The following is a 27,225-nucleotide window of genomic DNA, read 5'->3' on the forward strand; positions in this document are numbered from 1 at the left end:
AAATGCTTTGCATGCCAAACAAACACTTCTGTTGACTGCACATGGTCAGCAGACACCCAACTGCCAGCCCATCTTAGACTGAAGGCACTGTTTGCTATTTTCAACATTATTGGTCAAATCTAAATAGCTAGATGAATATCTAAAAAAAGAAAAGAAGAGACAGAAAAAAAGATGACAGGACCAAAGAAAGAATGACAGAGAAGATGTATGTGTGTGTGCGTGTATGTGTGTAGAGAGAGATGATGGAAGGAAGGAAAGGAAGGAGGGAAAAAGGCAACCTAGGTAGATAGATGGGCAGATGGATAGATGGAGAGATAATAGATGGATAATCTTTAATGTTCAGTAACATATGACAAGTCACATTGCCAAGTAGAAGACACTCAGCCAGCGTTTAAAGAGAAAGTTTCACACTCACGGAGGAGCAGGCCAGTGATTGGTGTCAGGGATAATGACCCAAATTCACTGATTGCATTTCCTCAGGTGTCAAAGAGGAACAGAAAAGGATAGTGTGGCACAGAAAAAGACCAGAGGATGTCTTACCTTGGGCAATTCTATCTTGATTCATGCACACTTTACTAGCAACTTGCCTGCCCTGATTCCAAAGCACGTTTAGATATCCCCACCATTGGCCAGGCTTACGTGTCCCCAAACCTGCAGATTTAGGAAAAAGTAAACAGCTGTTCTTAGGAGTGCGTGAGACCCTCCAGATGTCTCCTTTCTGATTCATACATCGTCATCCCCAGAGGGTGAAACAAAGGAACCAAGAAACTTGCTGAACACCCTTGAATGTAGAGGAAAAAATTATCCACCTATCAGAGAGTGTGTTGACAGTTCTGATCTTTAATACTGAACATGTCTGTTTGTGGCACCTAAAAGTTAGCTCCTGCAACATTCTGCTCATTGGCAAAAATTGGGTTCATTTTTTAAGAGAAATAGATTATGACAAAAGTAGAAAAAATATATTCTTTTTTTTTTTTTTTTTTTTTTTTTTGAGACGGAGTCTCGCTCTGTCACCCAGGCTGGAGTGCAGTGGCCGGATCTCAGCTCACTGCAAGCTCCGCCTCCCGGGTTCACGCCATTCTCCTGCCTCAGCCTCCCGAGTAGCTGGGACTACAGGCGCCCGCCACCTCGCCCGGCTAGTTTTTTGTAGTTTTAGTAGAGACGGGGTTTCACTGTGTTCACCAGGATGGTCTCGATCTCCTGACCTCGTGATCCACCCGTCTCGGCCTCCCAAAGTGCTGGGATTACAGGCTTGAGCCACCACGCCCGGCCAAAAAAATATATTCTTATAGTTTAGATAGAACTGAAAGAACTGGCCAGGTATGGTGGCTCACATCTGTAATCCCAACACTTGGGAGGCTGAGGCTGGTAGATTACTTGAGGCCAGGGGTTCGAGACCAGCCTCGCCAATATGGCAAAACCCTGTCTCTACGAAACAATACAAAAATTAGCTGGGTATGGTGGTGCAGGCCTGTAGTCCCAGCTACTCCACAGGCTGAGGCAGGAGAATCACTTGAATTCAGGAGGTGGAGGTTTCAGTCAGCTGAGTTTGTACCACTGCACTCTAGCCTGGGCAACAAAGCAAGACTCCATCTCAAAAAACAAAGCAAAACAAAACAAAAAAACTGAAAAGCCCACCTGCCATGACTGTCTCCATCCTGCATATCCTTAAGACCCAGTTCAAATGCCATCTCCTCCAAGAAGCCACCTTGATTTCCACCCACTGAAAATCCTTCCTCCCTCTTTTCTTTGTCCATGGTGCCTTATTTTTCTTCCTACCCTGCCACTTAACTGTCCCTGATTTATAATTATTTGTGTGTGTATATCTCCCCAGTTGACTAGAAAGATGACTTGGATTAGAAAGCTGGAGACTTTATCTTTGAATCTTGCAATACTATTGATTTTGCTAGATGAACGAGAGTGACAAGTCACATCTTTTTTTCTCGAAGAAATACACCATGTACCCCCTTGTGCATAGATACCTTCTTAACTGAGTTGATTGACATGAACTCTTAAGTATTTAGCTTGTTGGATTCCAAAGTAAACTTGCAAGTTCCTGCAACCTGGGGTTCCTTTCCCTTTATCATTCAGTCCTTCATTCAGTGAATTAAGTTGTTCCTCAAATGAAGCAGAAATGATTCCTCTTTGGGGGCCTAAAGTATAGTGTGAAGTTTTTAAAAAAGTAAATAAATCAATGCATACTTACAAATATTGGCAGGTATGATTAAAGAATAAATGACAGTGTTCCACAAAATAAAATTAAGGTGAATGTAGTTGTAAGAGAACCCTACTTAGGTAGAGTGATCCTGGAGGGCTTCTCTGAGGAGGTGATGGGCAAGCTGAGAGGTAAAGTATGACAAATGAGGTTTGAGTTGAGAACCTAAAAGGAGACCAATGTGGCTAAGGTATAATAAGAGAAAGAAGAGGTGGGAGAGGAAGTTGGAGGAGGAAACAAGGCCAGATCCATGCCCACACAGCTGAAATATCCCTACTGGCCTTGACAAATTAAAGCACTTCTTCCCGTGCCTTCCACAGATTATTCCTAATGTCACTGTCTTGAATTATTTCTACCTTCCCTCATTCTAACTTGTTACATATAGCTATGCACACAAAAAAATCCATTTGTTGGCTAAAATAAGCAATAGTGACAATACCAAATGCTGTCAAAGATCACTCAAATATTGCTGGTGGGAATGTCAAATGACATAATCATTTTGAAAAATCATCTCTCATTTTCTTGTAGGACTAACCATGCACCTGCCATATGACTGAGCAATTGCACACTTGGGCATTTATCCCAGTAAAATGAAAACACATCCACAAAACAACCTGTATGCAAATGTTCACTGCAGCTTTATTTGTAATAATAGCTAAAGACTGTAAATAGCCCATATGTTTTTCAATGCATGAATGGTTAAACTGTGATAATCCACGTTATGGAATACTATCTAGCAATAAAAAGGAACAAACTATTGATACACACCAACAACGAGGACGAAACTCCAGGGTGAGTTTCACTTACTTGTGGTGAGTGGAAAAAAGCTCATCTCTAAATCATTTCATCCAATCTCAGCAATCATTTTTTATGTATCTAAAGGTTACATACAAAATGATATCATGTATGTAGCATTCTTGAATTTAAAATTCTAGAAATAGAGAATCGATGAGTGGTTGCTGGGGTCAGGAATCGATGAGTGGGGTGCCAGTAGGGTGTGGTCATGAAAGGCGACCTTGTGTCTGTGGACTATTTTTTGTCCTGGCTGTGATACTTTAGAGTTTTGCCAGATGTTACCCCTGGTGCAATAAGTGTAGGGGTCATGGGCTGTCTGTATATTACTTATTAAACCTCGTATGAATCTACAATTATCTCAAAAAGTTTAATTTTTAAAATCCTTTCACATAACAACTTAGAGTTTGAAAGATTTTTACGATGTATTTTATATATTAAATTTTTATTTAAATATATGTGTCCTCTACCAAACTGTCAGAGCTTTCCCCTTGGAGATCGTGTCTTAATTATCTTTACATGCCTCCTCTCAAGCCTCCTGTTGTCAGGGAAGGAACAAGGCTGTAGGGTCGAGAAGACGTGGGCGAGATAACAAATGCAATGCCAGGCAAAGGACTTTGGCAGATTCAGAGCATGATTTGATAAAGACTGGAACTCACAGGCAGAAGGACTGGCAGGTGGCGCCCGGACCCGTAATTCCTCCCTCTGGGCATCCAGGCGCAGACATGGATGATGCCCTGTGTGCTTGCAAAGGAGAGACAGGAATGCCACCCTCCTTTAGCTGTACTTTTTTGGGGGCTAGAGAGTAAGGTGTATTAATTTCCACTGGCTTCTATAACTACCACAGATGTGGTGGCTTAACATGATATAAATTTATTATCTAACAGTTCTGGTGATCTGATGTCTGAAAACAGTGTCACTGGCCTGCAACCAAGGTTTGGACAGGGCTGTGCTTTCTCTGGAGTCTCTTCTTCTAGCTTGTAGTGGCTACGTGAGTGCGGTCTCTGCCTCTGTGTTCTCACTGTCTTCCGTTCTGTGTGTGTGTCTGCCTCTTTCTTTTAAGGACACTTGAGGTTGTGTGTAGGACCCTCTGGATAATCCAGGTTGATCACCCATTTCGTAAGCATCAGTTTAGTCACATCAGCAAGGAAATGATTTCCTTACAAAATTTGTAAGTTTCAGGGATTTTGACCTGAGATCTCTGAGTGCCTATTATCCGGCTTATTAGGGTAAGTGTGAGAACAGACTTACAAGTAGGGAACAATTCCTTGTGTCTCAAGAATTAACTTCGGCGAGATACTTCGTGGCAACTAGCTGTCCAGGAAAGGTGCATGCTGGGAACTAGCTGTCCAGGTAAGGTGCTTGCCTAGGTGAGGTGCACGCCAGGAAATAGCTGTGCCGGTGAGGCGCGGGCTGGGAACTAGCTTTCCAGGTGAGATGCATACTAGAACTGCTGTCCAGGCGAGGTGCATGCTGGGAACTGCTGTCCAGGTGAGGTACATGCTGGGAACTGGCTGTTCAGGCAAGATGCATACTGGGAACTAGCAGTTCAGGCAAGATGCATACTGGGAACTGCTGTCTCAGTGAGGTGCATGCTGGGAACTAGCTGTCCACGCTAGGTGCATGCTAGGAACTAGGTGTCCAGGTGAGGAGGATGCTGGGACTGTGCTGATGACATCAGGAGACCATGCCAGCCCGGGACCCTATGGATGGACTATCTCACTGGCAGAATTGGAACAGCTGGTCCCGGATGACTTATTGCCAGGCAACCCAAAGACAGCCTCTGGTGTTCCCCTTCACACAGTTCTGTCCCTCCCTCCATATACACCACCTAATGATTGTGTGAACTTGGAAAAGTTGCTTAACTTCTCTGAGCCTGAGTTTCCCCCTTTGTAAAAGGGGACTAATAGTGGTGTTTACCTTTAGGGCTTTTGTGAGCGTTACTGATAGTGTATATAAGGTTTGTAGTAAGTGCCATATAAATGTTGGTTATATATATTCTTGTTTTTGATATTGTTGATACCTTAAGGATTGGCTGCATAACATTGAATTTTGGTTCACAGAGTTACTGATGTTGCCTGCCCCCAGCCATTGGGCTTCCTGGTTTAAAAGGCAAATCATCCTGATGGAGGATGGTGCCTACAATGTGTGGTGCTCGAGGACAATCCCTGTCTGCTTGGGACTCTGTCAGCGGTAGATGCTTTCAGAATTTGGGTTAGGAGTGATTGAGGGAGGTTAGCAAATGGATTCCTTCTCCTTGCACTGTGTGAAGCAGTTTGATGGGGTTAATTTGCAGGGCCCATAGTAAATGCTCTCAGCCTGTATGGAGGCTAATTTGTGAACCTGTAGCCATTTATTGCCCTGGTTGGGTTTGTTTACCAGTAGACAACGTCATTGGGATAATGTGCCTCGCTGTGCGCAGAGAGGAGCTGCACTCTGACCTCACTTGAAGAAACCACCGAGGGGTAATTTCCTCCCCAACAGATGACTGACGTTACAGTGTGGTGACAAATGATGAGTATGGTAAATGGTTAATATAGCCAGGGCCAGGATCCATATGATTTATGCAAATAATTAGCTCTTCCTGGGTAGTGGCCTGCATGTCTAGGTAACTTATTTTTTCAGACAGTCATCTCTGTAATGAGCTATTAGTCTGCAGGCCAGAAAGAAAGAAAAGAAGGAGAAGGGAAGGAAAGACCTCAGGCAGTTAAGTCTTTGTTCCTTCCAGAAATCCTCATTTATTTAAAGCTGAATGTGATAACGTTTTCTTTTACAAAACTCCATTGCTCTGTATTGTAAAAGCAACTCAAAATATGAGGGTCTGATGTTTATTCGTTTCAATAATGGTTTCTGGGGTTTAGACAGAGCTTGCATTTCATCTTATTCATCTTCACTCCATTAACACGGAGGGATGTATACCATTAGCACCATTTCCTAGTTAAAGAATGTAAGGAAAGATGGAGGATCAATATGGCTGTATTAGGCAGGAGTCTTTGGATACAAATGACAGAGCCCATGAAGAGGAAAGGGGTTAATTATTTAAAAAGCTTATCTGAGGAATGTTTTATACAAATATGGGATGATCTGGGAAGCCAAATTGTTGGAAATCCAAGGGCATATCATACCTTGAAGACTAATGGAAATAGGAAGTTTAGTGAAGTTGGGACTTCCTCTCACCTTTTTTCTGACTCGGGTTACCTGTTTTGCCTGACCAACAACATCTTCTGAACCTCACATATTACCTTCCTGCCACCTAGGAGAAGTGAATAATTTTTTTATTCTGGTTTCTGTATGACAGAGGAGAACTTTGATCACTGAGATTAGAATCCCTTGTTAATGCTTGGACTAATCTTTGGTGGCAAAGGAGTCAGTGCTACCCAAGGACAAGGTTTTACTGTTGGGAGGTGGGTGGGAGGAACAGGTCCTGAGAGGAGAGAGTGATGATCCCAGAAGAAGAGAAGGTTACTATGTAGGCAGTTGACAGATTCCAGCACTATACTGTAAGTTCCATGAGCGTGTAGCTATACATGTTCTGGTGAGCACGATACCCCAGTACCCAATATAGTACCTGGCAAAATGATAAGCATGCAGTGAACATGTGCAGGAGGAAGGGAGAGGGGGAAGGAGGGCAGTCAGAATTCTAGTGTACAGGTCTGAAATAGCCAAGAAAAAGCAAGCACAATTATCAGCAGGTAGTCACACAAAGCAGAAATAAGAATAAGAGATCTTTGAACTCTGGAGAGTTATCTCAGTGATGGAAACCTTGATTGCACTTCCTAGATTTATTGGATTCATCTAATTGATGAGCCCTTGGAAGTTTTATCCTCTACCTTTAGAGGATTTTGAGTGATACATTTCCTTTCTCCCTCCCTCCCTCCTTCCCTTTCTTTCTTCCTTCCCTCCTTCCTTTCTTTCCTCCTTCCCTCTTTCCTTTCTTTCCTCCTTCCCTTCCTCCTTCCCTTCCTCTCTGCCTCGCTTCTTGCCTTCCTTCTTTGCTCAGCACATGTTCACTTCATGGGCTCTGTCATTTGCACCTAAAGACTCCTGCCTAATACAGGCCTGTTGATCTTCCATCCATCCTTATATTCTCTACGGAATGGTGCTAATGGTATATGTCCCTCTGTGTTGATGGACCTCAGTGAAGATGAAATGAAGTCCCTTCCCTTCCCCTCTCTTCCTTCCCTCCCCTCCCCCCCTCCCCCTCCCTCCCCGTCCCCTCCCTCTCCCCCTCCCCCTCCCTCCCTCCCCTCCCCTCCCCCTCCCCTCCCCCTCTCCTCCCTCTCCCCTTCCTCTCTCCTCCCTCTCCCCTTCCTCTCTGCCTCCCTTCTTGCCTTCCTTCTTTGCTCAGCACATGTTCACTTCATGGGCTCTGTCATTTGCACCTAAAGACTCCTGCCTAAGACAGGCCTGTTGATCTTCCATCCTTCCTTATATTCCTCTCCCCTCCCTCTCCCCTCCTTTTCCTTCCCTTCCTTTCCTTCCCTTCCTTTCCTTCCCTTCTTCAATTGTGTATTGAGAACCAGATACTGTGCCAGGCACCAGAAACATCTGAATGATCAAGGCAGCCTCCATCTGCTTAGATCTTTTTAGTAGCTGTTTTATTGCTGAGTATGATGATGTAGGAGTTCTATTCCCAGTTTGTATTATTTTGAAGCCACCTCTGAATTCTGAGTAACTCTGATGATGAGTAGACTATGTCTCCTTGGGGTCCCTGTTTGAAGCTAGGATTTAGGTGAGCAATCCTGATCCCACTATGGAGACAGCAGGATCACCTGAGCCACTGACCTTTAAACCCAGGATATAAAGGTTATCATTGCCCTCTAGAAATACCAAATTGGTAAGAAAGGAAAATGCTCCCTTATGAATGTTCATCAAAGAGTGTTTCCCGTCAGGTGATACTCTGTCCCTTCAGGCCACGGTGGGATTCATTAAAGATGAGAGGACAGTGATGAACCACCTCTTGTGCAGGAATAGTTATATATTCCTGGATTCTTCAAGATATTACGAATTCCATTTAATAAGTAAAGTGGTTATCTCAATCACAAACTACCATGGGGCAATAACGATGGTCCATTTGTCAAAAACCGCCACTCAAGCACTAAGGAGATGTGTGTAACAGTTGGCATTTTAAGCATTGTGATTGTCAACCCACTGATTGACAGACCCCTTAATTGTCAATTTGGATAATAATAATTCTGCTGCAAAATGTTACAGAGAGACAGAGAAAGGGAAAGGAAAGAAAAGGAAGGGAGGGAGACGGGAAGGAAGGCGAGGGAGACAGAGAGGTAGGACGTGAGATAAATATTAGATATGCTTTGGAGTTTTTGAGTAGATTATTGCAAATTGTGTTCAACCCCACATCATTGCTGGCTGGTTGTCTTTTTTTATTTGTTGTGAGGTGATTGCTTCAGAAACCCTGACACAATTCTCTGTAGAGTGATTTTTGTGTGGTCAAGAATTTTGTGACTTTAAAAAGACTTTCCAATTCCTGCTGCCTTGGGACTTTGGCCCTCTCTACGCTGATACGTAAATCTTATTACACCATATTGATAGCTGCCCTGATCTCTAAATATATCGGGAACTTATTAGGAAGAATCCCAAAGAAGTCAACACCTCTTTACTGAAGAACTATTTAAAAAGATGTATTGGTAGCATCTAAGTGATCGCATTATTCTTAGTGAATCAGAGGCCTCCATCCTAAGAAGCATGGGAGAGGTCAAACACCATGTATGCCAACTGAAAGAGTTAAGCCTTTTTTCTATTTACATGGTTTATTTCACAAGTGTCTGACTCATTGAGCATAGCCAGCACAGTTAAATTACAAAATTACTATTTGGTCCTTTTTTTATTGACTACAATTCAAGGCTGCTTCAAGCCTCCCAAATTTAATCCCTGAAGTTCTTTGCCAAGAACATTACCTTTTATTTTCAGTGTTAAACTGTGTAAGATACCCCTAAGGCTACATGGAAACTTACTCTCTGTGATAGCAGCTAACGGAGTGTATCAATTGTTCATGATTTCCCATTCTCCTGTAAATTGGGAGAGGCAGGGAGAGCAGTGGAATGCGAATTTTGTTCTGTCAGCACTTTCTTGCCCCAGCTTTAGCCCAAGCAATGCCTGTTTTGGTAATTAATTATAGTGTCTTTGTAGCTCTTCATTCTCAGTTACCATTTAGCAACCTGTCAAATCCTGAGCTAATGAGTCTATCCCATAGAAGTCAATGCATTTACTTTATTTTATTTTTAAGCATCAAGACAATACTGATTTTTCTTAGGTCAGATGAAGTTGAGAGGGAGATTCTAAACCAGTGTATGGAAAAGGCAAGGTTTTTCTACTCACAAATGTTCATCCCAAGAATGGCTCTGCTTAAAACTTTTCATTGATATTTGTCTAACTAGAAATTGGAGTATCCCAGTTATTCATGTGACAGTAATTTAATATGTGAAGGAAGAAATAGCTCACTCATAAGTGTCCTTGTCAAAGTGTTGTTAGTAAACAAAGGTTGAATGGTTCTGAGATTTCTCTCAAATGATGAAGCACACTTTGTAGGGGATGTTTCAGAGGTCTTCCCTCTCTGTGTTGAGAGACTAGATTAGGATATATAGCTTAGGATTTTCATCTAAAATACAGGAAAAAGCAGAGCAGATTCGTGATGCTTTCCTCTTCTCATTGCTTTTGTGGTGGTGTTCTTTCTTCTTTAATTGTGGACTTGGAGAAGTTCTGTAATCTCTTTATGGGAAGGACTTAGGCAGAGCAGTTTGGTTTCAGGGCAGACAGAGAGCATACTCCTTGAAGCTGCTTTCATATCAGGCTTGCTTGTTTTACTCAGTATCATATGGTTACAGCTCAATTAAAATAGCAGAGTTTTCTGAGGATGATTTCATTTGCTTTATGTGAGACTAAGACGATTTCATTGATTTTAAACGAGACATATCACTAATCTCTACCGAAGAATAGAAACAATAATTTTCTGGAATTACGTATCAGAATATGAGTATTCAGCTCAGCCTCTTTATGGAACAATGTATACCAAAAACACATCTTTATTCTTAGTTGAAAGTCTTAGAGAACCCAAAAATTAGAGCAATGGCATTCGCCTCTGGTGGTTAGAAGTAAAATCTTCAATTCAGCCCACAAAACTCAGACTGATAGCTATTTCTGAAGCCCGGCTATAACTACAGTATCACGTGGCCGATAAGTTCTGCATTTCTAAAGGAAGATATTTTTTCCCTGTCAATCAAAAGTGAGTAAAAACACATGTACACATTTTAGCTTAGCTGACCAGGTCACAGGGATGTGTACCTGTTTATGTATAAGTGCCAGGAGTGAGGCTGGAAGGAGGAATTAAGTTATGTTCCCTTAATACCACCAGTGTTGTATTTTCCTTAAAAAAAGAATGTATATATACAAATTAGTTCCTCAATCCAATAAGAACATGACTCTTACTCTTTATAAAAATGCCACCTCTTAAGTATTATTTCTTCCCATCTCATTCATTGATAATGTCTATTATATTTTTATAATAAAGAATCAAAGATTCTATGCGAAATTCTCTTTTCTCCTCAAACAGATGAGGGACCATATTCTGATGCTTTTGCCCATACTTGGGGCTTAATATCGACTCTAATATCTAATATAATTTATTTTACTTGTCGACTCTCTATTTGTCAGAGAACTTGATAAGCAGAAGAACAGTTGATCGCTGTTGTTCAGGTCGGCTGCACTAATGCCCATGGACCTGCAAATTTCCCAAATGTGAGTGGCTTTTATGCTGCTTGTAGAAATCCGAGTTTAGATGAGCCACAGTTTGTAGAAAATGCTTCAGAGGCCTTCCTGCAACCTCTCTCTGTGGATAACCTCCATGGAACTATATTTGGTAGACACTGAAAGTTGTAACCATTTAATTCAAAATTTTTAATTGACTGTGGTATCAGCAAAATGAGAAATGTCTTTCACCCTTGATCTTTGACAATAGCAGACATGTTAATATGAAGTTATTGTTAAGGCTCCAAAAGGCACTGATACAAGTATTTTTTTTCTGCCATTCTTGTTTCTTTATAGATTCACACTTTTGAGTATTCAGAGCTTGCTTTTCCTTTGAGTTAGAGGAATGCATTGGAGAGAAGTGTTATTGATGAGGGCTGATTAAGCAAATTAATGAATTGAGACAGCTGAATAGTAAGTGAGAAGAATTTGAGGAGTGGAATTGGTTTTTGCTCATTGACTGTAAAGTGTAGGAGTTAAAACCACAAGGGTACCTGATGAAACAAGCTGTATTATCAAGGTAAGTGAAGAGAGAGCATTTGGAATTGTATACTATTTTTCCTTTTCCAACGAATAGCTGTGTGCTAGCTGTTCACTGCTTTCTTGGCATATATTTTTCTTGTTTCATTTTCTGAGTCATCTGCAATAGTGGAAATGATTTCATTCAACAAATATATTGAATGCCCATTATGTTCCAGACACAATGTTAGGCATTTAATGGTACTGGTAGAAATACATTATTTAATATGTCTGATGACTGAATGTTCTCAGTTCTAATGGAGTCAAGTGTTTTTGGCTGGGGGTGGTAATCTTTGGAAAGCATCTTGGAAAGCCTTTGTTATTTCAAACTCTTCAAACCTGCAAATCTTAAAAACAAGGCAACACTTCATGTTGGCTAAGACGTGGGGGCAGTGGGCGCTCTATCGTGATGCTGGTGGGAGTGTATATTGATGCACCTGCTTTGGCGCTCAGTTTTGTAATATCATGGGACATTCAAGATGCATGTACTTTTGAGAGATTTCATTCCTAAATGCACACATGAAGGAGACACATAGAAAATTCACTTTGGCATCCAAGTGAAACGTTAGGAAGACAACAATCAACCAAACATTAATTGTCCACCAGTAGGGAAATAGAAAATAAATGGTAGCAAAAGTCATGTCTGGTGTGCCATGTTAAAATGAATAAACTAGATCTCTATGTGCCAATGTGGATAGATCTGAAAACTATAATGCTGAACAACAACAAAAAGTAATTTGCAGGAGGAGACATACAGTATGAATACATCATTTATGTGTGGTTTTTGGACACAGAAAAATATGTTCAAAAATATGTAAATGTGTTCAAAAATAGATATTCCAAAATATACATTTATATGTATTTATATATGAATGTGTCCAAAGATATGTATTCTCTTGGGGTATATGCATATATGGTAAAACAAGAGAGAGCTATGTGGGAATGATACACAGTAACTTCAGCAGTATGCCCACCACTGTTAGGGAGTAGGGGAGGGGTTTTAATCGGCGAGAGTGACTGAGAAGTATTCCATTATATTCGTTATATTTTATGTTGCAAGCTGCGGGGTGGACATATGGCATTTGCTGCAGCATCTTTGATATTTTTTATATGTCTGATGTATTGCATAAGAAAAAAGAGTGCATCTGAAAAGCTACAGCTATCGCTGTGTGTGTGTATATACATGCTGAGATTTTTGAGCACCAGACTCTAACCATAGTCTAATCATTTTCAGGTTTGCAAAAGGTTTTTGTACAAAAACAAGGTCCATTTCGAGTGCAGTATCTTGGTAAGATTGTTAGGGGCAGATGAGCAAAGGGATGCAGTACCCTCAATCTACAAGGCAAAAGATGGACCAGTCAAGCAGTTCCCTAATGTCTTTGATCAATGTAAACTGCTAATTGCAAGTTCTGACTCTCTTTTCCAATAGGAATGATTTTCTCCCCCACTCAATTACAAGAATAATTGCTTCAACTCTCAATGTTCCTTTAACTGGGCACATTCAATGTTAGCATCTTAGGCTCTCATTTCATATGAAACTACTAAGTTGTTCCCGTTAACAGCCCCTGTATTGGGTCTTTGTGTTGCAATATTACAGACTTGGCATGCACCCTTCTCTATTTTTCACTGTGTATAATGAGGTCAAATTCGTTTTGGAAGGTCTTGAGGTCTTCCAGATTTACAGCTATTTGAAAACCCTATTGAAAATAAATATTTGGCCAAAGTGTTTCCATTTTCATACACTCCCCATCTTTCCTGGCTAGGGTCCCCTAGTTTCTTTCTTTCTTTTTTTTTTTTTTTCTGTCTAGCCTGCATTTTCTCCCTGCCCAGAAATGTCATTAACATTAACAAGTGCTCTCTCTGGCACTGGCAGGAGGTCTGCAAACAGAACTGGTTTGGAATGTGCAATGGGAGGCTTGAATCAAACAAAAGCTGTGATACAGACTGGAGTGTGTAAGGCAAACTCGATAAGCTCCAGTCAATACTGACAGGAAAAATCACAGCAAAACTGATTGTGGTGAGAACATGTCATTGGCCTATGAGGGAGACTTGGAAGGGATGCTTCAGCAGTAATAACAACAAAAGAGTTTTTCATTTAACTTTTATATTAGGAAGGGTTGCTGTGTGTGTCATGTTTAGGGACAAAGTTAAATAAGTACTGATCCTTACTCTAGAGAGTTACTGGGCATAAGAACCCCGGAGTCCTGGACCACCTCCAGAGATTTTAATTCTGTAGGTCTGGAGTGGAGACTGTTTCCCTTGTGAACAAGCTCACAGGCGATGCTGATCGTGCTGGTTCCTGGAAGCACATTTTGAACAGCAGGGCCCCAGAGCAGGTTCAATGAAATGGAGGAAAGGAGTCAAATAAATATCCTTTCTTGCAGTGCTATGGGGAGACGCAATGGCAGAGTTATTAGCAATACTACAGTTACCTAGGAAAAGGAGCAAACAGCTCTGCCTTGCCCAGGGAACCAGCAGAATGGAGGTGATACTTAACTAGCACCTTGAAGAGTGAAGAGATTTCCAGGAGGAAAAGAGAGTTCGTGTTACAGACAGAGGAAATGCCATGAAAGAAGTGCAGGACACAGCTGGAAAATGAAAGTGATTTTATATGAACAGAGCTGGAGGGAAACTTGGAATCATCCCAGATGCTCTTTAAGAATCAGCTGTGGCTCACACCTGTAATCCCGGCACTTTGTAAGGCCGAGGCTGGTGGATCACCTGAGGTCAGCAGTTCAAGACCAGCCTGGCCAACATGGCAAAACCTCATCTCTACTAAAAATACAAAAATTAGCCAGGCATGGTGGCCGGCACCTGTAATGCCAGCTACTCAGGAGGCTGAGGCAGGAGAATCACTGGAACCCTGGAGGCAGAGGTTGCAGTGAGCTGAGATCATGGCACTGTGCTCCAGCCTGGGTGACAGAGTGAGACTGTCTCAAAAAAAAAAAAAAAAAAAAAAAAAAAAAAAGGAAGACATGCCGCAGCTGGTTTTTGAAGGAATTTGCAGAGTCCTTCTAAGGTGTGTGGTCCATTATTCTATGGTGCAGAGCAGTGGAAGAATTTTTAGAGATTATTGGTGGGAGAGTGGAAAAAGAGAAACTATTAAGCAGGGGACCAAAAGTCTAGGTGAAAAAAGAGGAGGGCTTGCCTGAATTAGTTTTTGGAGTAGAGAAGGACATCACACAAAACATTCCATTCTAAAGGCAAGACCCTCAAGGTTGGAAACGAAGTATCATCTGGATGCCGATTGGAAAAAGTGATTAAGAGCAAATGGTCAAGATGAATGGGTAGAGATGAAACGTGGGTCACCGGAAGGGTGAGGACTCACTAATCTTCAAGAATCTATGGCTAAAGAATCAAGACGCCTTACTAAAATTTAGAAAAGTCCCATAATGGAAAGAACTAAGCAAGTTTTGCCTTCTGCTACCTCTACATTTATTATGTTGCCTGTACAAGTAGAACACACAGCAGGGACTGTGTTTTAGTACCAATTACAATTATTTTCTGGTTGTAAATGTAGGTTCAGTGAAATGGAGGAAAAGAGTCAAATAAATATCCTTTCATGCAGTGCTATGGGGAGATGCAATGGCAGAATTATTAGCAATACTACAGTTACCTAGGAAAAGGAGCAAACAGCTCTGCCTTGCCCAGGGAACCAGCAGAATGGAGGTGATACTTAACCAGCACCTTGAAGAGTGAAGAGATAAATGATAATGAGACGATAAATGTAAATGACATTAAAGATGTCATCTGTTCCGGGATGCCATTTTTATCTTCTTTGTCAGAAGGAGAGAGAGAGAATGGCATCAAAATACCAAGGTTCTGGGTTTTTTTCCCCTTAAAAAAAAAAAAAGAAAAGAAAAAAGAAATGACCCTAAGCACAAATTGGATGTTGGCACTTTTTTTTTTCTTTTTTTACCAAAACCAAATACAACCTTACGGAGGTAATGAGACTTGTGATACAGTCTTAGGAGGATGTGCTATGAGAGGAGCCAAATTAGGTAACCACAAACAAATACCAAGTTCTTTATTGGTATTTTGAATATTTATTAAACAGTTCCCAATCCACTGCCATTTGTTTCCTTCACACTTTATGCTCCCTCCTTCTTCCTTCTCTTGCAAAATCCTCACAACTTGTCCTGTCTTGCTGTTCCTCTTCTTTTTTTGTTGTTGAGATTATGCCTTGCAAAACCTCTAATTAACCTGCCTAGCAAAAGTTGAACCTTCTTCAGAGTACAGAGAGAGTAGAAAAAATAAAAGTGACAAACAAGAAAGCGAAGGAGTCTCTTTAGCAGGAAGGAGGAGGGGTCATTTCAGGGAAATTATTTTAATAATTCTTGTCCCATCACATAAATAATTCATTTTTTTCTTCTATATCACTGTATTACTAGACTTCGTCCCAAAGCATAACTCTTCCACTTTTAGACACTTTCAAAAATAAGAAATTAGAGAACACACTTCATTCTTTTGTTATCCTATCCAGTTATTTCAAGACAAAACATTTCAAAAATAATAAATTCAGAGTGCAATAAACGAACGCTATTTGTTTTACTTTTGCAGGCACAGACATTTTGTGAAATCACCAACAATTTAGAAAAGAAATGACATCATCATGGCCAAAATAGTAGAAATGACATAATCTCAAAATAACATTTTAAAAAAACCTTAATTAAAAATTTAGCTTTAGATTTAAACCCCCGTATTTTCCCCTTACTTTTTTTTTTTTTTTAAATCATGGGCTAATATGTCAAAACAGGCTGGATCTATCAAAGGCAGGATGTTTGCAAATCAAAGATCTAATTCAAATGTTTCATTTGCTTCATGATGGAAAATTCCAAACTGGCTTTTAAAGCCTTTTAATAACGTATGGAATCCTGATGAAAAAGTTACTTCCTAGAATATGTTGCTCTGTTCAACCTATATATATATATATATATATATATATATATTTTTTTTTTTTTTTTTTTTTTTTTTTTTTTGAGACGGAGTCTCGCTCTGTCGCCCAGGCTGGAGTGCAGTGGCGCGATCTCGGCTCACTGCAAGCTCCGCCTCCCGGGTTCACGCCATTCTCCTGCCTCAGCCTCCCGAGTAGCTGGGACTACAGGCGCCCACAACCGCGCCCGGCTAATTTTTTGTATTTTTAGTAGAGACGGGGTTTCACCGTGGTCTCGATCTCCTGACCTTGTGATCCGCCCGCCTCGGCCTCCCAAAGTGCTGGGATTACAGGCGTGAGCCACCGCGCCCGGCCTCAACCTATATTTTTAAGTGTCTTTTTCCTCTAATGTGGGTTTAAAAACAATGAGGAGAGACATGTACTACTTAGGTATTTTGTTGAGGCCAATTCCCTTTTTTCTGATGTTATGTGAATGGATACCCATCAAAATAAGAGGGACGTTTTTTGGTTTTTCTTTTTAGTGATAAATCAAAAACACAAGAGTAAAAAATGAGCCCTGTTCCACAATCCCAGTGCCATTGTTGGAGTGGGTTTTTCTTTTCTTTTCTTTCTTTTTTTTTCTTTTTGAGCTGGAGTTTTTCTCTTGTTGCCCAGGCTGGAGTGCAGTGGCGCGATCTTGGCTCACTGCAACCTTCACTTCCTGGGTTCAAGCGATTCTCCAGCCTCAGCCTCCCACATAGCTGGGATTACAGGTGCCCACCACCATGCCTGGGTAATTTTTGTATTTTTAGTACAGATGGGGTTTTGCCATGTTGGCCAGGCTGGTCTCGAACTCCTGACCTCAGGTGATCCACCCATCTTGGCCTCCCAAAGTGCTGGGATTATAGACTGAGCCACTGCGCCTGACCTGGAGTAGGTTTTTCAAGTACTTATAATAATTACTTCAATAATATGTGTTCATTGTAGATAACATGAAACTTGCAGAAAAACACAAGAAAAATCGTTTCTCATTTTACCACTGTTGATGATTAGTGTGCACCATTTTGATATTTCCTTTCTAGCCCCACACACCAAGGTATCTTCATATTTTTTAACACATGGTTAATTATTTGCTACTATGTTCCAGGAATTGTATCGGGTGTTAGAAATACAATTTGTATTAATTGTAGATAATATTTTGTGATCCATTATTTTTTAATTTAATAAGATACTATGCACTGATATTTATTCTTCTTCATGATATGTGACAACATAGTGTTCCCTAATTCCTTTAATTAATAAGTTCATTTTACCTTCTCATTTTGCCTCTCATTTGCTATTTTATCACCTTTCACAAATGGGTTTATTTGTTGTATTTTTTCCTGCTTTATTTGTAAGCAGAATTAGATAACAGTTGCACACTGAGAATTTTCAGGTACAATTAACTTCTCCCTTTTTTGCATGTAGGCTTATTTCTTCCTGACAAGACTTTTGCCTTCTAAGTAACTTAGTGTTAAAACATTACCTGAAAAAGCCAACCCATTTGGTTCTTGCCCAGTAATGTCTAAATCATGTAAGAAATGCATTGAAGAAACAATCAGGGAAAAAAGAGGGAGTAATATTGGCTAGCACAACATTTGAATAAATCTGGAAAGAAAAGAATAAATCTGGGTTGAAATAGAAGCCAAAAGACGATATTTTTATGTAAAATAATTCCCCTGTCCTTTTCTTTCCCCAGCTCTTTTTCTATCTAATATGCATTTTTCTTTATATTATAAAAGAGCTTTGCTCACCTTATCTCTGGTAGTTCTTTATTACTTCAATCTCTTCTCATTATTTTTTAATGTTCGGGAAATGTAAACTACTTTCCTACCACTTTTCATTTTTGTGGATAGGGTGGCTGATGGACTTTAAGTTTCAAGCTATGATGGAACAAGGAAATAGATCACTTCTTACGGTGTCATAATGGAACTCTGTTGATGGGTCTAATAAAGAAGAAAAAAAAATCAAACCTTATCCATCATCTCCATGACTTCTAGTGTCTTTCCCATCTGCATCTTTGTGTTAAGCAAAAAATATATAATGCAAAAACTGTGTTTCACAAAGGACTTTTTTTTAATGGTTAGGATTTTCTAAGGTTGTAACTTTTGCATGTATAGTAGTTGCCACACAAAGCATCAAGATAAGGAAACCAGCCCTGATGGGTCCTTAGCTACGTGACAATATCTAAAGGTCATACTGTTTTAAACAGACAGAAAACCCTCTAGTTAGAGTCTGTATTAGCTGTTCTTTATAGATTGTATTTAAAGACTCCATTCTAACCAGCAAGAACACTTCCAGTGTGAATTTCCCATAAAGCAGTCAGGTTTTAGCTTGGAGATGTACGAAGTGCAGATGTTTCGTGAGTTTTCATCTTGGTCTTGCAAAGAAAAGCATGAAGCTATGTAAGTCTTTCTGTAGGGAAAAAAAAATACTTTTTTTTCTTCCTTTTTTTTTTTTTTTTTTCCTTTCTGATGAGCATTGATGGAGGAGGGAGAGCTCCTTCTGGATCATTATTGGTTCTGATGATGGTTTTGTACAAGGAATAAACTCTCTTGGGGTAGTGATTGTTTTTAATGACCTTTATAATCCAGAATTTTTGTTCATCTGAGAAACTAACGAGGATTAAGAGAAGAAAGGGGGCCGGGCGTGGAGGCTCACTCATGTAATTTCAGCACTTTGGGAGGCCAAGACAGGCAGATCAGTTGAGGTCAGGAGTTCAAGACCAGCCTGGCCAACATGGCAAAACGTCATCTCTACTAAAAATGCAAAAATTAGCCAGGCGTGGTGGTACAGGCCTGTAGTCCCAGCTACTCGGGAGGCTGAGGCAGAAGGATCACTTGAACCCAGGAGGCAGAGGTTGCAATGAGCTGAGATTGTCCGGGTGACAGAGTACAGGACTCTGTCTCAAAAAAAAAAAAAAAAAAAAAAGGGATCCAACACATATTTATCAATTAATGTGTCAATTACCCATGGCATCATTGCCTTTATACTTGCTCAGAACAAGTCCTGTTTATCCCTTGATCCTAGTGTAATTATTAACATTCCCCTTTCTGCTGACAGGTGTCCCAGTTTCAACAATGTATTATACAGTCATTCCATAGCAGCCCTCTTAAACAAGAGAGTAATCAAATATAGAAGTCAAGCATCCTGAACAGATAAATTGGCAGTTGAATTCTGATTTCTCTATTTGCTTCTTCTGAGAAGCTAAAACTACTATATTTCAATTAACTTGTTTGAAAAATAGGTATGATAGTAATGTTTTTCCTATATGGGTGTTGAGAAAATTAATATGTGAAATTTTGATCAAAGTACTGATAAATAGTAAATATTCATTTTACATTAGCAAATAATTCCTATTTTTTTTTCATTAAAGTCTCTCAGTGTTATATGTTACAGCCTCCAGGTCATTTAGTATATAGAAACAGAAGTACTTCCTGGTCAGCAGCAGTGGACACAGGAAGTGGTTTATCATAAGATGGACAGAGAAAGTGACTGGATGGTAAAACAGAGTGGATTCATCTATGATAGATAAGTGTCTATAAAGGTACTATGGATCTAGACACATTTCTGTAAGTTTTCTTGTGGATTAGTGTTCAAACTGGTAAAGTTGCCAGGGCAAGGTAGGAAAGTCAGATTCAAGCCAGTGCTTCACATTTATTGGTTTATGATTTCTTTTCCCTTTTTTTTTTTTTTGAGACAGAGTCTCACTCTGTCACCCAAACTGGAGTGCAGTAGTACGATCTTGGCTTACTGCAACCTCTGCGTCCCGTGTTCAAGTGATTCTCCTGCCTCAGTCTCCCGAGTAGCTGGGATTACAGGCACATACCACCACGCCTAGCTAATTTTTGTATTTTTCCTAGAGATGGCGTTTCACCACATTGGCCAGGCTAGTTAGAACTCCTGACCTCAGGTGATCCACCTGCCTCACCCTCTGAAAGTGCTGAGATTATAGGCATGAGCATGCTGCACCCAGCCAATATTTCTTAAAGATGGGTGATAGGATTGCATCTTTTTGCTTCTTGAAAGATGGGCTTGGCCACGTGACTGACTTTGACTAATGAAATATGCAGGGAGGTGATATGACTCTCTTCTGGGTGGATGCTTGACGTGACATTTTGTGATTTACCACATTTTCTAGCCCTTGCCTTAGAGATTTTTGGATACATGAGTTGAAATAAACCGTCTGTCAGCTCATGTCCCTGAGTGACTACAAAAAGCAAAATTTCCAGCCAACCTATATTAGGCACATGGCACAAATAAGAAATAAACTTTTATTGTTATAAGCCACTAACTTCATGGGCTGTTTATTATAGCAGCATCATGTAGCCCATACTGGCTGATGCATCTTGCCTCCTGCTGGCCTGTCATATCTTCTGCTGCTTTGCACTCTAATCTCTTCCTTCCCCCACTTGCCATTATCACCGACATTTGTTGACCACCTATATAAGCAAAGTGCTTGGTGTCAATATGTTCCTCATAAGAACCTTATCAAGTAAATACTTTTTATATCTTGCCACTGCTAGATGAAGAAAAGAGCTCAGAGGGTCACTGTTCACAAATCCCACAGTCGTAGGCAGAGAAAGAGTCAAACGTGGGTCTTTCAAACTCCAGATTCTGTTATTAACTACTATGCTAGCTGTCTTGTATTAGGAAGGAGTTCACTTACTGTCTTTTGAGTTTTTTCTTTAATGTAAATGCCCTGAGTTTTTCAACACATATAAAAGGGTTGTATGAATCCTTTTTGTTCATAAAAGGAGATTAACATTAATTTCTGTGCAGAGTAGGATGAAATAGAAAAAGGGAGAACAGGAAAAATATAATCGGAATCTTATCAACTCTGATGTCTTAGAACTAGGATTTTTATCCTTCTCAAAATAAATTCTAGAACACACATTCATCCCATTTGCAAAGCCATGTGACTCTAGAGAACCGTGTTGACCGATTGGAAATGAGTAGAATTCTCAACAGCATTAGCTTGATGTGGAATTTCCAACTACTTAATTCTGGTTGGTTTTGAAGACACATGAGCTGACTGCTTCACGGGAATCAGGAATGAAGTGGGGAATCTGTTCAGAACGTATGTCTCCCCACACTAAAAACAATTCAAAGCCATAAATTACTTACATCATCTCAGCACCTGGGGGACTGCTCACTAGTTCTAGGGCCTATAAAATAAGGGATCAAAGGGAACATTTCCTATGTTGATGCTGTGAGATCTATGCATATCTTTCAGTTCTTTCTTTTTGGATGATGGTGATGATGATGATAATGATGATTTTTGCTTAAGAGTCTTGGACCACCTCGTTTTCACAAGGTGCTAAGGAATGGGTTTTAGGGTTTGGCCCGAAAACCTTATTTCACCTAGAATTTTGCAGGCAGAGCAAGGAGTTAGCAGCCTGGGGTGGGGCAGTGAAGGAGAGAGTGTTCCCTTTGGTCACTTGAAAAAATCAGTGCCTTTTTCCTTGTCAGCAGTACTGAAATTTAGCACTGCTAGGAAACAGAAATCTGATATTCCAAGATGCTCCCATTGGATTTTCAGACATCTCCTTTGCATTTTGATTGTTTCAGCAAGTCGTACCTCACTTCTGATACCTATAAATATCTCAGGTTTTAGTTGACGCACGTCTGGCTAGCTTTACAACAAGGATTTAAGAGCTTCGTGATATTATTTGCCATGAATAATTGCTAGTGGAACATATTGGATCACCTTGTATAACTTTTGCAGGTTGGTTTTAATTTCAGGTTTGACTGTTATATTGTAGCTTTGCAAAGCAATAACAAAAATCATAATTTAGATGAGCAGAAACAAAACAAATGATGGGAATATTACCATAACCATAATTTTACAGCACAGTTTAATTATTTGGTTCAGCAATGTTCAATAATTATTTCAACAGCAAAATTCCTCGCCACCCCAGCCCCTCAACAAACTAAACAACTGTTTCACTACTAGCAACTCATTTATAAGGCAATTTCAGATTCTTATGACTTCTTGTCTCTCTGAGATTTACAGTCACTAATAAAAGGCCTTAACTTCGAGAGGTATGAATTAAAATTCATTTATAAAGAGAATAAAAATTCAGAGTTTTTCCAGTTCCATCCAGAAGTGTCCATATTCCTGTGGACTTGGATGTAAGTGGATGAAGCCCAGTATCAGGTGAATAACAGGTGCTCATTAAATATTGGAAAGCAAATGAACTCACAGATGCATATAAAGTAGGCAGAGTCTTAGGAATGGACCAGTTGACTTACCTTTCTTCTTACGTTCTTTAGGATGGAATTTGATGAAGGTATTTTTCTTTTCTTTTCTTTAAATAAAACAACTGAAGTTTAATTCCATGTGTCTGAAAATCCCTCCCCCCTTTTATTTATTTTTTTTGAGATGGAGTCTTGCTGTGTCCCCCAGGCTGGAGGCTGGAGTGCATTGGCATGATCTTGGCTTACTGTAACCTCCCGCTCGTGGGTTCAACTGATTCTCCTGCATCAAATTCCTGAATAGCTGGGATTACAGGCACGTGCCATCACGCCTGGCTAATTTTTGTATTTTTTAGTGGACATGGGGTTTCACTATGTTGGCCAGGCTGGTCTCAAACTCCTGAGGTCAAATGATCTGCTCACCTTGGCCTCCCAAAGTGCTGGGATTATAGGCGTGAGCCACCACGCCCAGCCTGAAAAATCACTCTTGACTCTTTCCTCACCCTTATCCCTCATGCCCAAAGATCAAGTCCAGTGAATTGTCCCCTCGTCATTATTGACTGAAACTTATTGCTTCTCTCCATTCTCCCTCTATTCTTCTGGCCAAAGCCGCTCTTCCCTCTTGCCTGGAGTGCTGTCAACACTTCTAAACTGGCCTTTCTTCCTTCACTCTTGTCTCCATTAATCCATTCTCCATATACCAGTAAGAGTGATTTTCTGTTACATAATCACCATCATTCTTGCTGAAATTTCTACCATACCTCCCACTGATTTTAGGATCAAGTCTGGAAATTCTGTCAGTGGCCATCAACGTGCAGTTGCTGCTTAGCCTGTCGTGTCCTAAATCCACATTTGATGGCACTTTTTCACTATCTGTGGTCTTTCAGAGACGAAGAGAGAGAGAGACAGTGAGAGAAAGAGAGAGAGAGAGTATGTGTGTGTGTGTGTGTGTGTGTGTGTGTGTGTGTGTGTCCCTGGGTGTAGAGCATGGGGATGTGTGAAACACTTTGTATAATCAATCCCATTGTTCATTATGATTGTGTGTAGGCATCATTTCTGGAAAGCCTCTCAGTTATATAACCCTTAATTGTCTTTTCATAGCATCGTTGTAATGGTACCTGTTATGTGTTAATATGATACCCTCACTGTTTCACCAAATGGAAAACTGTGAGAGCAGTACTTTGTATATCTTAGTCATCAACTTATGCTCAGCACCTGGCATGGAGACCAGCACATAGTAGAGAGTTAATAACTGCCGTATAAATGAATACAACACATCTATCCAGTTGGACAACTTGGGGTAGTTGTGCTTCTCTGCAGTCTATCTCCCTCTCTTCCTTTCTCCCTCCTCTCTGTTTCTCTCTTTCTCTCTTTCTCATAGTAATAATAGCTTTACTATGACCATAGCTCTTTTTTTTTTTTTTAACCTATCACCTTTTAACACTTTATGAACTGTTTCTAAAAACTCAACTTAGGAAACAGCTGAATTAGCCCTTTTCTTTAGGTTTCAGGCTTCCCTGAATTCCCTCGAATTCTCTTATTTGAAAGTCTGGTTCCTGTTTATATTGGAAACATTCTTTAAAAAGAGAAAAAACACCTGGAAGGGGCAACAAAACACCCAGTTAATGTGCCACTGCTTTGAATATTCCTGCAATGGCAACAGTTAAAGTAGAATCATTGCACACTGTGCTAGCAAAATTTATAATCCAGGGTGAGCTAGATTTACGGTTGTGTCTCAAAATCTGCCTTTTTTGTCCTTTAGGAGTTAAAAGTGCAAATAATAATAATACTGAGAATAGAGTTGAATTGATTGCTTCAAACAAAATGGTTAAATTCTGTTTGGGTCTTTAAAAGAGTTAACAGAATATGACAATTCAAACACTCTATGTTCCATAAAAATAGTGCTATTAGGAAGAAAGCCATACTTCTCAGTAACCTCCCTGACACTTGCTCTGTTTGAGTTCCCCGGCCGCAGCTGGTCTTGAGTATAATGCTATTGATTTTGAGAGATTTTATAAAGATAATTAGATATACTGGAGCGTATTCTATATTCTCAGCATTTCCGAGGCTATGCAAAGCCACCCAAAGTTTTGAAATCTGTACCTGGTATTTCTTACTTCAGAAACTTTTAGTTTCTATGCATTGGAAAAAAAAAATAATCTATAGCAAACCTTCCTCCTGAAGTGTGAAGAAGGAATAAACTAGGAGTAGAGATTTTGGCCTCCTTTTTCATTTATGTAAATAAACGTATGAAATGGATGTTTAATTTATGCATTAGTTATCTTGGTCCCAAAGCATAACTCTTTTAACACCTTGAGCTTCCTTATGTTGGAGGGAGAAAAAGAGTGTAAAATCATTAGAGACATGATTATGCTTTAATTTAGGTCTTTTAGTTATGTAAGCAGAATGCAATTAAACAAGAAGTGCTCACTATGACTACATATTTCAAATAGGCTTTCAATTTTTCAGTTTTATGTGTGTCTTCTGCAATTGCATGAAGCTTCCTCAAGGCTATGACAGTGAATTATAGCTGTGTTCTTGTAATTATTTTCAGCTTAAAAAAAAAGAAAAACTTTCCTGCATAAACTATTGAGTTAAACACATTACACATCTAGTTTTTATTGGGATTCTGTGAGATTTTACACGAGCCGTGAGATTCTCTCCATTCATAGGTTTAGGAGGAAAATGTGAGAATTTATGGTGTAATCATTGTCACTGTCACTATCACGCTCTCATTGTCGTCATCACCATGAAAATCAGATGCACGAGTGTTTTCTTGCTTAATTATTGGAGCAACTCTGTGAGCTTTGTTGTTGCCATCTTCCAGATGAGGAAACCGAGGCTTTGAAACATTAAGGAACTTGCATAAAGTCAGACAGCTAGGAAGCATAGTATCTGAAATAGGAAACCATTGCTCACTTCAACGGCACATCCACTAAAGTTGGAATGATACAGAGAAGATTAGCACGACCCCTGTGCAACAATGACATGGGAACTTGTGAAGCATTTCGTATTTTTACTAAAAGTAGAAATACTAGTCGATCCAGTATCTACCAAGAGGAAAAGAAGTCATTATATGAAAAAGACACTTGCACACGAGTGTTTATAGCAGCACAATTCACAATTTCAAAAATATGGAACCAGCCCAAATGCCCATCAATGAACAAGTGGATAAAGGAAATATAGTGTGTGTATATACACACACACCCTACTCAGCCATAAAAAGGAATTAAATAGGTCAGGCACAGTGGCTGACACCTGTAATCCCAGCACTTTGGGAGGCTGAGGTGGGTGAATCGCCTGAGGTCAGGAGTTTTGAGACCAGCCTGGCCAACATGATGAAAGTGCATCTCCACTAAAAATACAAAATTAGCCAGGCATGGTGGCAGGTGCCTGTAGTCCAGCTACTCAGGAGGCCGAGGCAGGAGAATTGCTTGAACCTAGGAGGTGGAGGTTGCAGTGAGCCATGATCAGACCACTGCACTCCAGCCTGGGCGACAGAGCAAGACTCCATCAAGAATGGCATTTGCAACAACCTGGATGAAGTGGAAGGCCGTTATTCTAAGTGAAGTAACTCAGGAATGGAAAACCAAGTATCTCATAGCTTAGCTGGTTTTCCATTCCTGAGTTACTTGACATTGTATTAATATACTAACATATCCTCACTTATAAGTGGGAGCTAAGCTATGAGGACACAAAGGCATGAGAATGACATAATGGACTCTGGGGATTTGAGGGGAACGGTGGGAGGTGGGGGATAAAAGACTACATACTGTTTGAGTGATGGGGGCACGGAAATCTCAGAAATCACACCCTAATGAACTTAGCCATGTAAAGAACACTACCTGTTTCCCCCAAAGTATTGAAATAATAATAAAAGAAAAACATTGTTTTGAAATAAAATAAGAAACCAAGAAGCCTGGCTTCATAGCCCATGCCACTCATCTTAAAAACGATTCCAAGTTGGGCAGAAAACAGGGAAGAAGCTGTGAGTGGGAACAAGTGTGGTCAAGGAAAGGGGGAAAAATGTAAAGACTCAAAATGTAGGTTGTAATCTTATCTGTTGACTGTGTTACCCTAAGTTGCTTATACCATTTAATCATATAACACCTACAATGCTTATGCACATAATCATCTTTGTAGTTATTACAGTGCTACTGTTGATGATGATGATATTATTACTACTGTAATTCAGGAAATTTCAATATCTCTGAACAGTTTTAGGTTGTCTAAACAATACAACTCATTATGGTGGGGGTGAGTTCTTTAGAGAAATATTTGTGTTTTATTCTGTCCTTGATACACAGCTTTGACCTCTCCTGTCTGACGTGACCCACGTCTTTCCAGTTGGTGGTGGTTTTTGAGGGTTCAGTTATAATGTGAGGCTTCTTTCCATGACTCACACAAAATTGGCTGTGAGTCTTTGAATTTTTTGACTCACCATCAACTGCAGTATACATCAATTCAGTGCTCCGGCAAAGACTACAAATTATGTTTATGTCTGAAGCAAGGCCGTGGTTAAGGAAAATAGTAGACGTGTTAAGGCCTTGTTTATTTCAGCAGAGAAGTTTAGAGTTGAACCACATCTGGATAAAAATAATTTTAACATAGGAGAAGTTATATTTTCCTGATACTGTAAGCTCCCCTTCTCTGGTAGCCTAAATAAGGCAACACTACAGCTGGGCATGGTGGCCCATGCTTGTAACAGCAGCACTTAGGGAAGCCATGGCAGCAGGATCATTTGAGGCCAGGAGTTCAAGACCAGCCTGGGGAACATGGTGAAACCCCATCTCTAGAAAAAAATACAAAAAATTAGCCGGTCATG

General features: G+C 40.1%; 1 protein-coding gene, 2 long non-coding RNA genes and 1 other non-coding gene across 34 annotated transcripts in view; 3 read left to right on the forward strand and 1 right to left on the reverse strand.

Moving 5' to 3' along the window:
- The window catches only part of RBFOX1 (RNA binding fox-1 homolog 1), a 2,485,711-nt gene that overhangs the window by 1,624,928 nt on the left and 833,558 nt on the right, over positions 1-27,225 (forward strand). The gene's annotated exons all lie outside the window — the stretch shown is intronic.
- The window catches only part of LOC144337898 (uncharacterized), a 103,110-nt gene that overhangs the window by 48,483 nt on the left and 27,402 nt on the right, over positions 1-27,225 (forward strand). The window lies entirely within an intron of this gene.
- On the reverse strand, positions 12,966-16,871 carry LOC144337908 (uncharacterized). The gene is made up of 3 exons (XR_013411549.1): positions 16,544-16,871; positions 14,907-16,207; positions 12,966-13,722 (listed from the first exon to the last, which is right to left on the reverse strand). It is a non-coding gene; the product is annotated as an uncharacterized LOC144337908 (long non-coding RNA).
- LOC114674556 (U6 spliceosomal RNA) lies at positions 25,312-25,418 on the forward strand. Its single transcript, XR_003725701.1, has one exon. It is a non-coding gene; the product is annotated as a U6 spliceosomal RNA (small nuclear RNA).

This window comes from Macaca mulatta, chromosome 20, assembly GCF_049350105.2.
Source record: "Macaca mulatta isolate MMU2019108-1 chromosome 20, T2T-MMU8v2.0, whole genome shotgun sequence".
In the NCBI taxonomy this organism is placed as follows: Eukaryota; Metazoa; Chordata; class Mammalia; order Primates; family Cercopithecidae; genus Macaca; species Macaca mulatta.